This window comes from Diadema setosum, chromosome 17, assembly GCF_964275005.1.
Source record: "Diadema setosum chromosome 17, eeDiaSeto1, whole genome shotgun sequence".
Taxonomy (NCBI): Eukaryota; Metazoa; Echinodermata; class Echinoidea; order Diadematoida; family Diadematidae; genus Diadema; species Diadema setosum.
This window is the reverse complement of record NC_092701.1, coordinates 19,699,949-19,715,265: the sequence shown is the minus strand read 5'-3', so window position 1 is coordinate 19,715,265 and position 15,317 is coordinate 19,699,949.

Sequence of the window (15,317 nt, the reverse complement as noted above, 5' to 3'; positions counted from 1 at the left end):
CTAGGACCGCCGGGGTCAAAAGGTGACAAGGTGACACGTGATTTGATGTATTGATATTGGCTGGGTGTATGTTATTGTTTGTTTTGTGTTGTTGATTTTTAGTTTTAGGCTATCATGGATGCTTTGTTACCATGGATAAGGACAACGTAAATTTTAACTGACATTTACAGGTACTAACATCCTACCTATAGGCGCTCGTGGCCAATTGACACACAGATACGTACATCAGTATGGATGTAAGATACGTAGAGATAATATGGTACTACTATGCCTTAGTAGGTGGGATATGACTGTAAAAAATAACAACAACAACAACAAAACAAAACAAAAAACATCGAATCTTACCCACCAGTACGATATTGTCCTCTGCCATAACTGCCGCGAAATTGTGCACGCTCGACTTCCCGCCAGGCGGACGTTAAGGGTTACTTCTAATTTGCAATCTTTGCCCGCTAATTCGAAACGTGCTTCAGCCTTGCTGGATGTCAACCTGAAACTAATACCTCAGCAGATGCCAGGGCTAATAACCCATTTACACTTCACCGGTAACGCAAACGTATAAGGGTCGCATAGTTCCGCCGTAAATCGGATCGAGAACGGGGAGACCATGCCTAGCTCGTGGTGGGAGTCATAATCGGGTGCGTCTGTATTTTCGTGTTATTTATTCTTTTTTTTCCCCTCTGGCTGTCTCTTCCTCTCTGTCTCTCTCTCTCTCTCTCTCTCGCTCTCTCTCTCTCTTTCTTCCCCTTTCTCCCTCTCTTACTCTGGCTCTCTCTCTCGCTCGTCATCCTGAAGTATGCCTGTCGCCAAATGTGAAAACTGCAGCACAAGTGGAAAACGCGGTATCCAAAATATGACACTCAAAAAAACGAGAAACCGCGATTTACGGCATTTCCAAAGTCTGCTGATATGCCTATTTTAAACAAATCAATCTAGTTTTGAAGTGTGATACAATCATCTCACTTGCATTTTATGTAGTGCACAAGACGAAGGTAAATTATTATGATAAACTGATATTTCTGTTACATCCACTTTACGGTAGTGGTTGATACATCTATTTAGACGTTTGTTAATAGTTGTGTTTACGGTTTACCATAATGGTAGTATTCTGTATACTCCCAAAAGCATGATGAGGAAAGCATAATGAGACTGTTAACTAAACATCTTGAGCGAGCGAGCTGATGCCAATTGAATTATGTATAGACAAAATTGTGTTCCTTTTTTAAATGTTATACAAAAACAACATAAGAAGGGAGTAGGTATTATGATTGGAACTCATTCTTAGGTTTTAGCTCATCTGAGCCAAAGGCTCAAGTGAGCTATTGCGATCGCCCTTCGTCCGGCGTCCGTCGTGCGTCGTGCGTAAACTTTTTACATTTTCATCTTCTTCTTGAAAACCCCAAGACCCATTTTCACCAAACGTGGCAGGTAGCATCCCTAGGGGGTTAGGAACTCAATTTGTTGAAATGGGCACCATGCCCCACCCAGGGGGCCCCCAGGGGGCCCAAACCCCCCAAAATTAAGGAAAAAAAAGGTAAAAAAGGTAAAAATCTTCTTCTCTAGAACCAGAAGTGATAGAGCTAAGTTAATACTATGAGTTAGTACATTGATGACTGTAGTTTCAAATTTGTTCATGGCAGAATCAGGGGTGCCCCCCTTGGGACCCAGGGGAGGGGGTGAGGAGGGGTCCTAATGGGGCCTAAATTGTACATTTTTTATCTTCTTCTTGAGAACCCCATGACCCATTTTCACCAAACTTGGCAGGTAGCATCCCTAAGGGGTTAGGATCTCAATTTGTTAAAGTGGGCACCATGCCCCACCCAGGGGGCCCGCAGGGGGGCCCACACCCCCAATATGAAGGAATCTTTAAAAATCTTCTCTAGAAAGATAATACTATGAGTGAGTACATTAATGACTGTAGTTTCAAGTTTGTTCATAGGAGATCCAGGGGTGCCCCTCTTGGGGGCAGGGATGGGGGGGGGGGGCGGTGGTTGGGAAGGTCCAAATGGGGGCCTGAAATGTATATTTTCATCTTCTTCCTGAAGACCTCATGATGGATTTCCGTCAAACTTGGCAAGTAGCATCTCTAGGGGGTCAGGATCTCAATTTAGCAAAATGAGCACCATGCCCCACCCAGAGGACCCAGGGGGCCCCACTCCCCCCAAATTAAGGAATCTTAAAAAATTTGGGCCCTTACTTTACATTTTCATCTTCTACTTGAGAATGCCTGGTCAAATTTTGGTAGAGCTGTGAATAATTTAGATTAGTGACTGCGTGAAAGGTGAACTTGCGATACTCAGGTGAGCGCTAGACCCGCGGGTCTCTTGTTTTTTGTTTTTTGTTTTCAGAAAGAAATAGTTCGACGGTGCATCATCAGTATCTGTGTTGCCTTTAGTGCTCTTCTTGTATTTCAAATTATTCTGTAAACTTAGCATGCGAAAAATGCATGTACTTAAGAACTATTCAACAAAATGGCAAACAGGCAAAACCAGGTCTACCAATTTTTTTGCATGTAAATTACAGTCAACTGAATTGACCCAGGTGGATAGACCCGAGAAGTAAATAGGGCCGTACTCAAAAGGGATGACTGGGGCAATTAATCCCGAAGACGTGCAAGAAGTTTCTTACCCAAGAATTTTTTTCAGTATAATTATCATTTTATAGGACCAATGCAATACCCAAACTCAAAACAATGAATGGCAATATGACCAAAAAAAATATCTCAGATATCTCAAAATCGTATATTAAAAAAAAAAAAAAAATGAATCTTGAAAGACGAACAAGAAGATCATAGGGGCTGTGTACAGGGAGTACCCACACCCTTTTCATCTAAATAAATAAAATGAAAGGTCCCATGGGCCTGGTTTACGGGGAGGGAGTCCAATGGTGTGAAAGCACATTTTAGGACTTTTTGGGAGAGATTCTATATTATTTAGTTCTATTAACTCTTCCATGTAGATGATGAAGAGTTAGATACAAATAAACCTCAAAAAAAAAAAAATAAGAGAAGACGTGTTTAAGGGAACGAAGAGGTTACGTGATTCGTTGTACGGTTAACCAATCAGGATTTTGGGTACACTGAATGTGAAACTTTCTCGTTTGTGTTTTTGAATTGCCGTCAATCACTTTCATCGCTTTCATAGGAGGGCCTGCTCATATTGTTTGTTTCCTAGAGGTTCATTTCTCAAACCTAACAGCTTTTCTGTTCTTGGTGATCTTTGTCAGGGTAGTCGTGGCAGAAGGGGACCTCCAGGGGACTCCGGCCAGCCAGGATACCAGGTAAGTTTTGGCCTCATTCACCCCACAGGGGGAACCAAAGTTAACATCCGGATAACCAGGTGTCTTCTAATAGTAATCCCCCGTCTGCCCTTCATACTCCAAGACTTGCAAAGTTTTTAGTTAAAGGGGAAATCCAGTTCATTAGTTAGTCTGATAAGAAAGAGTAAAATATTACGAGTTCAACGGGTAAAATTTTGATCGAAATCGGATGTAAAATAAGGAAGTTGACATTTTGAAGTTTCACTAATTTTCAGTAAACAGTTCTTGAACAGTCAATATGAATATGCAAATGGCAAAGTGAGAACGCCATACCCTCACAACTTGCCATATACTTTGTACATACAATTTTGAAATTTTTTCAGTTTTTCAATCAAACGCAATTATGCTCAAATCCTGGTATATCCAACCGATCACTATTCTGAAGTTAATCAGCCAGGAATAACAAATTTTTTCAGACTTCAATGACAGAAACATTTAATTTTCGTCATTTTTTGTACAGGACCAATGGAAAATTGTGAGGTTATGGCATGGCTAGCTCACTCATTTGCATATTCATATCCACTGTACAAGAACTGTTTTGCAGAACTTAGCAAAACTTCAAAATGTCGTAACTTCCTCGTTTCTCATCCGATTTTAGTCAATTTTTTGCCGTTGAACTAGTAAGATTTTACTCTTTTTTATGAGACTAACTTATGTTTGGACTGGATTTTTCCCCTTTAAGATGTAATTAGTGTATAGTTCAGTGAGGTTTAACGTAAACACTTATTTTAAGTATGATTCGGTTGCCGTCTTGTTGGTAATTTCATATTTTAAAATGTGCAACCCCCTCCCCCGCTCTAATCCTATATGGTCAGTGGTTCCTTAGAAATCATTGATAGATGAAGGAAATAATTGTGAATGTTTGTGAGTAATATTAAGTTGGATATCTAACTTTTTTTTTAAGTGAGTAATAATTGCAGTGACAGGAAGTAAGATGAACAATTTGGTCTCCTAACGAAGGGGAAAATATTCAATCTATCCAAACTTTGCCGTGGCCGTTCCATCACCCTCCATCGCATTAGCTCCCCGAGGTTTTTCCGCGAAAGCCCCCTCGTGCGCGTAATGAGGAAATGTATGATCTAACACCGCGTAGCGGCAGGAACTTGTACAAGTTAATTTGTGGTTGGCAACACATGTTGATACAGTAATCTGAGTAGATTTTTTTGTTGAACTTGCAACATCTTGTAGTGATTTTAGCCGGATCCGGATATCTCTGGCCTCTGCGACATTTCTGTTCTGTGTCGCAGTTACTGTTGTTTATATACACTCAGATAAGAATATAGTTTTGGCTGGGAAAAGGTCACACAAAGTTCACTGGAAAGTAGGTCAAAAATACACGAGTTTTCCTGTCGTTCTGCAAGATAAAAATGTCTTAACCGTATTGACCTGTTTCTGTCTGAATTTTGTTCGTGGTCGCTCAAAACCCACTCATATCCATGACGTAAACTGAGAGAAAATACACATTTCATAAGTCATCCTCGCTCTTTTGTTAGTTCTAATGTATGATGTGAATACCAAACGGAACGGGATATACTGACACATACTACTTAGTGAAATTGTATAATGGTGCATTCGTCAACGGGAAATATGCTAAATTCTTGTACGCAAAATGTGTGATTTCATTGTACACTTTTTTGCTTTCCTGATTGGTTTACAGGGTGAAATCGGCCAACCAGGCGAACCTGGAGAACCGGGCGAAGACGGCAGTCCGGTGAGTTGTGATTTGTTCTACTATTGGATGTCTCGTAAAATTGGATATCTATCATCGCCATCAGATAAGCCAAAACCCGGCACCTATAACAAGATAACAGTTGTTTTGTGGATTCTTTGTAGTTGATTAAAAAATGTTTCGCAGTGTACAGGTATTGTACGGTTTTTTTTTTTTTTTTTTGTTTGTTTGTTTGTTGTTTTTTTTTTTTACATATGAAGTGTATGATATAGGCTTCTATAATGCTAGACGAAAACCCCTTAACAAGCTGAGCTATGAGGAGCAATGTTACAACACGAGGTTGTTTGGATTACCATCTTTTCATCCTTCAGTGAAAAGAGTCGTGGTCCAGTGGATTGACTACCATGCTTTCAGTTGAAAACGCCCGGGTTCAAGCCCAGTAAAGAGCGTGACGATATTGTGATAAGACTACTAGTATTCAATTCAATTCAATTCAATTCAATTCAATTCAATTCAATTCAATTCAATTCAATTCAATTCAAACTTTATTTCATTTTTCGAAAAGAACATAAACATTTTACTTTCTTTGGTAACAGAGAATAAGGGTGCATTATCAAAACAAAGTAAATTGAGAAAAATGTAATTGTGGAACCTTGGGGTAACAAATACGGTGTAATGAAAATTGAATTGAAGATTGAATTGAATTGAATCGAATTTATTAACATTATAGATTCACACAGCGCTAACATTCTGTCCTATCCATGTGAAAATTAACACAGTCACTTAGTAGGTTAAAACCAGCTGTCTTGCAAATTCATTGCGACTGCTAAAATATATTGGACCGGTCACTATGTTGGAATACTGTTTTGTGAATTCGGGTTCTGATCGATTAAATTAGTATAATTAGTATAATTAAAGTATACCTTGAAAAGTGTCATCATCATCATCTTCGTCGTCTTTTTCTTCACTATTATTACATTTATCATTATTCATATCCTCGAAATTGTATGATTATTGTTATGTCGCTGTTGTCCATCGTCATCATTGCCATCATAATAATGATGTTATAATCGTTGTCATTGTGTTGTTACTCTATTTCCCAAAATTTCAGTTCAGCACCTTTTTAAATCGTGTGATTTTTTTTCACCAGGGTGAAGATGGCGAAGACGGAATAACTGGACGAAAGGGCCACCAGGGACCGCGGGTAAGAATGACGTCCTTGTAAACTTGTTGACTTCACAAAAGTTTTCATCTTTTTTAACAACATTACTCAACAGCACCTGCTTTTCGCAAGTCTTGATAACGCGCGCAAGCTTCATAATGGTTGAAACTGCTATCAGTTTGTCGATGAATAGGTGAATAATTTATCTGTTATAATGTATGAGGGTCAGTTAATCAAAGTAATATTTTTAGTGCAGTATAAAATTCATATACCCTAATTGATTTGGCATTATTAAACCCGCAAAAAAAAAAATCGATTACAAGCGCCATAATACAATTATCAAGAAGTGAATAACAATATAACAATCTTATTTTTCAGCTGGTGTCCATAGCAACCCATCCCCCCCCCCGAAAATACAAAAGGAAATAAACAACAAACACAAAGGCCGTTGAAGACATAAACAACGTATCCCTTAATAATTGATTTATGTACGCATGACAGGTGAAACGTATTCTACGGTTATCGATTTTCACAAATCTATTTTGTACAGGGAGTTCTGGGAGAAAGAGGCAACAGAGGTCGGACTGGACCATCGGGAGAAAAGGTAAGATATAGAATTTAAGGTGAACGTTGAAACGTAAAACAGTTTAGCATCAATTATTAGTGCTTTGGTTTGTTTAGACGCTGTTCCTTTCTTCGTTTGTATGCCTGGGGTTCTCTGTTGTTGTTTTTACCGGACGCATGTCTCAGCTTCTCTTCTTGTTCCGATACATACAAATCTTTCATGAGCATGTGTGCTAATCAATACCAATAAACAGAGATATTTCTTTTAAAGTTCGTCTAGCCAGCAATATGTGCCTAAAACCATACTCTTCACGACTTAATTTACTTGAGTAATCCTCGAAAGACTACAAACTGCCGCCAAGTTTCTTTGCAATAGCGCATGGTATGTCTTGCTTCTGGTATCTAACGGGCTAAGGTAATCTAGAATAGTTTTTTTTTTTCCCCTGAAAGAAACACTCGAGTGCGATCGTTACATTGTACACTAACCTTTTAATTGACAGGTGTTAGAAACGTACATAAAAATGTCCTCATTATAATGTGTGTCGCGAACAGGGTGCTAGAGGGGGACAAGGCGAACGTGGGGAAAAGGGTCAAAAAGGACAAACGGTGAGTGACAACATCTTCAAATTCCTTAGGTGTGGGAGCGGTGTCAGTCTTGAAGGTTGATAACGAAAATGTCAATATTCTAAACATATTCGTATATTGAGTTGAGATTATTGTTGTGATATTGATATGATCATTGTGTCATTATTTTGATACATGAAAAACAAATTATGAATTACTGTTTGAAAGATGTCATCAATTACAGCGCAGTGGATGAGTGGATGTTTTTATTGTTTTGCTCCGTAAATAGAGGGTGGCGAAAATTGGCCTCCATTTTTTTTTTAACATCCACAGTAACTTGAAAAAAAATGTATATGTGGAAGTCATTTTTGAAATGTATTATTTACTTTTGATTTTGTGAAATTGTAAATGAAATGATTATGCACGTGCGTAATTGTACCATTAATGATGTCGAGATCATGTCAAGTATTGCATTTCTCTTGAATTACGACCCAGACTGGTGTATATAACATCGCGTGTTTCGTCATTAAAGGCCAGAGTCTCATGCAATCATTGCAACACTAAAGAATTGTTTTAGACCTGTAAGCATCTCGTCCGTGCGCCAATGAGAGAGAAAAGTAAATTAACCAAGTTGATGAGATTGATTTCGTTAATTTTAGTGGTAATCATAATTGAAGGAAAATTCTAATGTTAAATTTTGCTTTATCATTTAATGGAATGACGATGATAGTAGATAGTAGATAGTAGATGTCAGTACCCATAATTTATTTCCAAGATTTTTTTTAACCATAATTAGATGTATTCTGTTGAAAAACAAAAGATATGTAAAATAGGTGCCATAATTATTTGTCCCGGGATGCAGGGGGACCAGGGAAAGCCGGGAACGCAAGGACGTCCGGGAAAACCGGTAAGTTATCAAGTTTTACAGCTAAACAGCAGATTTACCTACTCTAATTGACAGGAACGTTCAACATTAAATGCTGCAAATTTCAATCGGCCTTGCAGGGAGAAAGCTCTTGAATTGTACAAACATGAATCAATAAATAGATTAATAGAAAATTTCGTATTTTCACCAATCAGTGACTTTATAATAGGAAATGATGTTATTACATATCACCGCACACGTCTCTCATTAACCTTTAACATGTAAGTTCTGTTGATTTTGCTCCGTTCATTAGAGTCAACTTGGTTCGTGGTTCCGAATTGCGTTTTTATCGAATTTCCTTTGTCATTAACAGGGTCACAAAGGGAAGCCGGGAAAACCAGGGAGGAATGGACCGCAGGGGGACAAGGTAAAGTGGTGTATTAAGAACCTTCTTTCACTCTTCGAGTATTATAGGTCTGATGGCTAGAGTTAAAACCAAAGCCCTTTTATAGATGTCGATTGAGTGAAAGCAGCAATATTTATTGTAACAGATCAATGAAACTTTGAGGAAAATCGGACAATCAATTGAAAACTAGGTTACGAATTTTGTAAAGTTTTGGTACTGTCATCAGTGGATAGGGAGACTACTTCACCTCATAAAGTCATTTTGGACAATAAAAGAAAATGTCAGGAGAATTCCACAAAATTTCATTTTTCATGCAAAGCACACATTCCATCGACTTGTTACTGACATATTATGTTAAGGATAATACTATCGTTATCCCCCTTCTTTCTGAAAGAGGTAAGTCAAGTGCTCTGTTATTTAGAAATTTTCTAGAAAAGTGAAGATAATGTTGATAGTAATCAAGTGGGAGATGATTCTCTGGTTGTAACTGGAGCTGAATGCATTGATTTATCTCTCTACAGGGGAGCAAGGGGTCTAGGGGTGTCCAAGGTATCAAGGGAGTTGTGGTGAGTTACAGCATGGTTTCCTAATCATTCCACGACATTCATGGTCAGTTTAATAATAAAGAGATGAATTATTCGAAACAATTCCTCGTGCTCATGTTACACTTTATCATCACAAATCCCTACCACTGCACACACTGTTAACCCTCTTCCCATGAGATTCTGATATCAGCACATACTATTAGTGAGCTTTAGATCTCCTGTAGACGACGCGGCCTCTCGGGTTGGACAATGGAACAGCTGTCTCGCGCATGTGCAGAACATCATTTTTTTGCCTAATAGCATTCGCGTTGCAGATCTCAAGCTCGCTATTATTCAGAATACATGAGCTTTCTATACACAATGGCTTGATGCATAGCCACCGCAAAGAAAGAACTCAACCCATCATCTATCCACACACATTTGTACAATGGAGTACAAAAGTATGTTATTCATCGTCATGGAAACTGATTCTAAACAACTTCACCTTGCCCGAACATCTGTGAACACTATTGTTGCTAACCATGCTCGCACCTGGTTTCAACACATGGATTTGTGACATCATCACTTTGGTACTCTTTAAGATAAACAACAGTGACGAAATCATCATCAACAACAATAAGGGAGTTCACGGTTGCGATTTGCGCATGTGCAAAATAAAGGTCAAATGAGAATGTTTGTGTATTTGCCATTGACTTTCAAATGAAAAAAATCCTCAGGCAAATGAGGATTCGGAATGTTAAGTTGTGTGTTTCACCTTGTTAGAAAGCACATTGTGAAAGTGATTCATCAATAATGTTTAACAAAAGCTGCACACGCATTTCATTGACATTGATTACAAAGGTGGAATGCTTCAACAAAAAATGCTCTGTCACAGGTCCGTTCCATGTTATTTGAATGCCTGTGGTGTAGGGGTCAAATGAGACATGCGCTAACCATGAACTCCCTTATCAGACTAGCATTTCATGGAGTTAAGTTCGAGTGGGTGGTTAGATACTACTTTCAATGTATACTTAGGTTGCGTGAAGTTGTGTGTAAAAGTCTATTACACCTGCAAGATGGTGTGTGCGTTTCCGTGTAGAAGCGTCTGTACGATGGTGTATGCGCTAGATTATTTCTCTGAGCGTGGTATTTGTTCAACTCTTGTGCCAAGTCATAGTCTACAGAAAAGTGAATTTGAGTAATATTGCATGTTACATGATATTGTATTCAGATTAATCGTCCATCTCCACCCATTTAAATTGTTTTGTCATAATGTACCTCTTTTTTCCCTCGTATCTTCCAGTGGAGAATATTATGTAATTTAGCCCTACTTTATTTGCATTGATCAATATTGGGTCCATTTATTCCACTTATCTGTATTTCAATGCGTAATGTGGAAGAAAAGAGCAACGTAAGAAGAGAATGCAGTCGAGAATCAAAATCAATAACCGCTGTATATTTGATATTTTCGGTCCGTTCTCCATTCCCGCTCAACACAGGGTCCCATTGGACCAATAGGTACACGAGGACCTCGCGGGCCTTACGGGCATGCGGTAAGAAAGATCATACTTCGAACGTCTAGCACCTCCGAATTCAGTTATTTTCTCGTGTTTGGAATAATAGAGCAAGTCTTCTTCCAAGTAGCATTGAGTTCATATCTGCGTGTGACAATAAAGGCAAAGTCCGGAGAACATGATGGACTCTGTCTCTAGTTAGTAATCTCAAAATTCTACCTGTTTTGGTCTAAGAATGTTATGAAATCGTATCGTCAGTATTAATATTGTAATGTCCACTACGATTGGTTCTTTTATCTTGTGTATTTCATAAATGAAAATCGTGGATATCGAGTTCTACCTTGCATTTACTTCTATCTTTCTTGACATCTTAGCCCTAACTAGACCTGGGGGTGTTTCATAAAGCTGTTCTTAAAGTTACGAACGACTTAAGAACAACTGGTGATGAGTTCTTATGTGCTGTACTAATCAGAATTTCAATAATTCATGAAATCAATTAAACAACCCCGGGCTATTTAGGTACTAAATGAAAGAGCTTGGGTGGGGGGGGGGGGGGGGGGGGGGGTGTGACTTTCTTTCAGATCTCGGCCGTCGACCCCGTGATCGTGACGAAAATCCGCACACACATTGCTTTTGACGTACTCTACATATTAAACTTCAGAGGAGTTTAAAAGAATGATTATAAAAATTTATGATAATTTATGCATAATGCAGAAAAATAATGGAGAAATTTGTCTGCGACACTGTTCCGAGAATAACTCATATATTATATTATATATATATATATATATATATATATATATGTATATATATATATATATATATATATATACATATAAGCATATATATATAAATTATGGTGGAGACAAATTGATCGAACAGTTACTTTGTTCTGCAGGGTGACCCCGGCAAACAGGGACGGAGTGGGATTCCAGGACCCGCAGGACCACAGGTTCGAAGTTTACCACTTCTTACTTTTGTATGTGTATGTGTATGTGCGTGTGTAAGCTTATTGTGTGTGTGTGTGTTTGTGTGTGTGTGTGTGTGTGTGTAATTTTGTCTACCTGACACTCTGTACGAGTCTATGCATTTGAAGGTATGGGATTTTTTGTGTGTGCATTTGATAAGAACTTAGAATATAAATAATTAAGAACTGTAATAGATTAATCACTTTTAAAGAAAAACGTATAATTCAAAATGGTCGTTCTTGCAAAGTCACAAACGGAGACGAACTTAGCTTGCGGGTTGCAAAATCAATTTCTGAAATCTGTGACCAATGCGAAAATCAATTGTCAATACTTGCGATCGTCAATAGATTGGAATAGCAATTTAAAAAGTTGTGACTCAGATACGGTTATATTACTTCGTAGTCATCATAAGACAAGTTTGCGCTTTCATAATATTTGGTAAAAAAAAAAAAAAAAAACACTGACGTTTTCGAACATGAGATTGTCTTCGTTTGTTTGATCCACCATCAGGGCAATGATGGCTTACCTGGTGTTCCTGGACCGCCTGGACCTATGGGCCCTCCGGTAGGTTATCCACTCGGCCATTTTAAAGTGGATGAAAGAGAATTGTACCCAATTTTGGGACTTCTGTTTAATAATATTTAATTTGGCAAAAAAAAACTAGGCTATAGGTTCGTTTAAGTAAGTGTGGAAAGGGATTATTAAGCGATTACGTTTGACTGTAACATCGCGCGAATGTTGCAGGCTCAAACAGAAGTTGTGGGAACCCCCCCAAAAAAGTGAAATATGTTGTCTGCCGCAGAAGCGGGCATGTTCATCTTTCAAGCGAGCTCACTTTAGATTTTACTATCATACAGTGCGTCACTAAAGTGTCAATACTTTAAAAGAGTGACTGAGAAACAAAGTAACCGTAATATTGGATGACAAACAAGTTATGTGTACTTCTTGATCATACGTTCAATTAATTGTCTCGTAGATGAATTAGTTGAATTAATTGTCAGTGCGACTAGTGCGATTCTGCCTTCATTTCACTTGAAAGTGCCGAAATGTCCTTGGAGTTCAATTCAAAGCCATATTCACGGTAACTTTTGAGGAAAAGGGTAAAATCGGACGGATGGTAGCAGTTTCATGAGAAAAGCAGAAATCATTGGAAATTGTGCAGAACTTTCTAAGTTTCGTAGCCAGCTTCAACATTATGTGGAATTGAACTTATTGGCCAATTCGACTGCTGAAACACTTGAAAGTGTTTCAGCTGTTTTTATCTATATCATATCTCATTTAGATGCGATGCGTGACCTTTTTTTTTTAAATGAATGCGTACGTGTCACTAGCGGATTGATGCCAAGTCAACATTTTCTATTTTACTCATATCCAGGGGGACGTCGGCCCCAGCGGAAGACCGGGAAAAGCCGGAGATCCGGGACTGCCGGTGAGCTAACCAAATATTGATATCGTACATCAGAATTTATTTCCCCGGCAATTTCGGGCATATTTCCGTCTAAATGCCACATGATTGATTCTTTGATTAGGTTTATAGAACGAAAATAGTATGATACAATGTTCCTTGGTGGAAACTCTCCCAAATTGCCTGCCTAGCTGTATCTCACATGGAAATTCCGCAGGATTTTCAGGTTTGCGTAAAAGGATATTGTAAAACGACCGATTCGGCGTTCAAGTTTCGCAACGGACACAAAAATAATGAAGAGAGTGTCGCTGTGCTCATTCAGCACACACCAATCATTAATCTCTGAGAGTCATGTGAAAGGTTTGAGTAGTTGAACTTACATGAAATGAATTTCTGGCAGTTGTATGCACAGTTCTTCAATTCAATTTAGTCTAATTCAATTCAATTCAAAATGATTTTATTTCCAAATAAAGTAATACAAAGTAATGTACATAACGCTTACATGAGCACATAATATTTAAAGGAACTTTGAATCACGTAAGTTTCAACAAAACATGAATACAGTTATTATGACATCAACTCTGGTTTGGATAAATAAACAAGTAAGCAGTACAATCTTAATTCATAACTCTACATGGAAAAGAGGAATTCACAAGAAAAGCATAGCTTGTAAAATTTGTGAATTACTCTAGAAGGTGAGGGCATCTCAAGATCCGTCAAGGACTCCATGTATAAAATATGCAAGTTATTACGGTGCATGTCATCAAAAATATAATAAAAATATTTTTTCTGTAGTATTTCTTTTATGTCTCACAAAATACTTAATTTATTTTTCGTGCGAATATTTGATTTAAGGGCACACCTGGTATTACTGGCGACGATGGACTTATTGGAAACCCAGGACCAAAGGTACGTTATGATCACGTTTTTTTGTTTTGTTTTGTTTTGTGTGTGTGTGTGTGTGTGTGTTTGTTTGTTTGTTTGTTTTTGTTTTTTTTTTTTTTTTTGATGGTGGTGTTTTTTATTTGTCTCATGATCAGGGCGCATTAAAACTTATGTGGGGTTAACGTGTGAAGTTAAGAAGCTGAACGTCCTCTAAATTATTCTCACCATATCCATCATTGAGAAAGGGACAACTTTTCATTTGTGAAATACGAATTCTGCCAAAGTTCAATTATGACCGCAAATGAAAAGCAGGTACGGTTTCTCGTGTAGCCTTAAACACGAGATTTTGCGGTCACATTAAAACTACGAGCCAAAGCAGTTCTGCAATGTGGAGTAAAATGAAACATGCGAGAAGAGAATTACACGTCCTTGATTGAAGAGGTGTGACGGGGATTGCTGTGATGAAAGAAGAAAAGAAACTAATAAAAAATGACTTGATTATAGACTCCTGCCTCCTGTGAACGCCTGCTGGGCGTTGAGTGGTTTGAACTGGAGTAACCCTGACTGCACATGAGGGAAATGAACAGCCCCCTTCTCCAACTTTGTCGAGAGGCGCGCGGCGGACGCAGAGCTTTTATTCCCCGTCCACTTCATTTCCAGTCACACCGTGGTGCGTTTTACTGTAATGAAACGTGGGCAGACCATACACCTAAACGCGGGGTTTCAGTTTACACTTAAATAATGATGCATTTGTGGTAACTTGTAGCATTCTTTCACAAGACATTCAATGAGAAGGAACTCAGCGTATTTTGTACACTGGGAGCTTTAAAAAAAAAGTGAAACAAAGACGTGATAAGGGTAAGAAGAGTGAAAATGATAGAAAATAACGCAAATATTTGTTGCTAAGCAGCGAGAATTAATTCTCCCTGATGTGTTCCATCCCCTAAATCAAACAAAAGTCTAAGCCAATACCTGGGGATGGGAAATTTCTCCCTACGAGCAGTGCATTACTGCATACTTCCCGCGTCCGCCAAAGATTCAAAGGGGATGTTGCGGGTTCGCCGGAAGTGGAAAATCAAGATCTTCATCAGTTAACGTTGAGAAGAAGCGCCCTCAAATACCCGACTACCTTGCAACCTTGCTTGCGCAGATTGAGATTGTCATTTGTTTGTCTATGTTTTGAGAAGGGGAGGGGTACTGTCATAGCAGTGAGACGGGCTTCATGACGTCATAACTGTACTAACATCCTCCATGTTTCCATACAGGGTTCAGCCGGCAAGCCTGGACCTTTGGGTAGCATGGGTGAGCAAGTGAGTCATCAGTCCACTTTTGTCGATAATTCATCATAGGATTCACTTTCTGTCAGGAGCCAAATGTTTTAAGTGGAAACGTTTAATGGTATTTTCAAGAAAATCAGTCTTGCTTAGTGTTGCTGATCAAAGATTGTGTTATTTCGGGGCCATTTTACTCGAT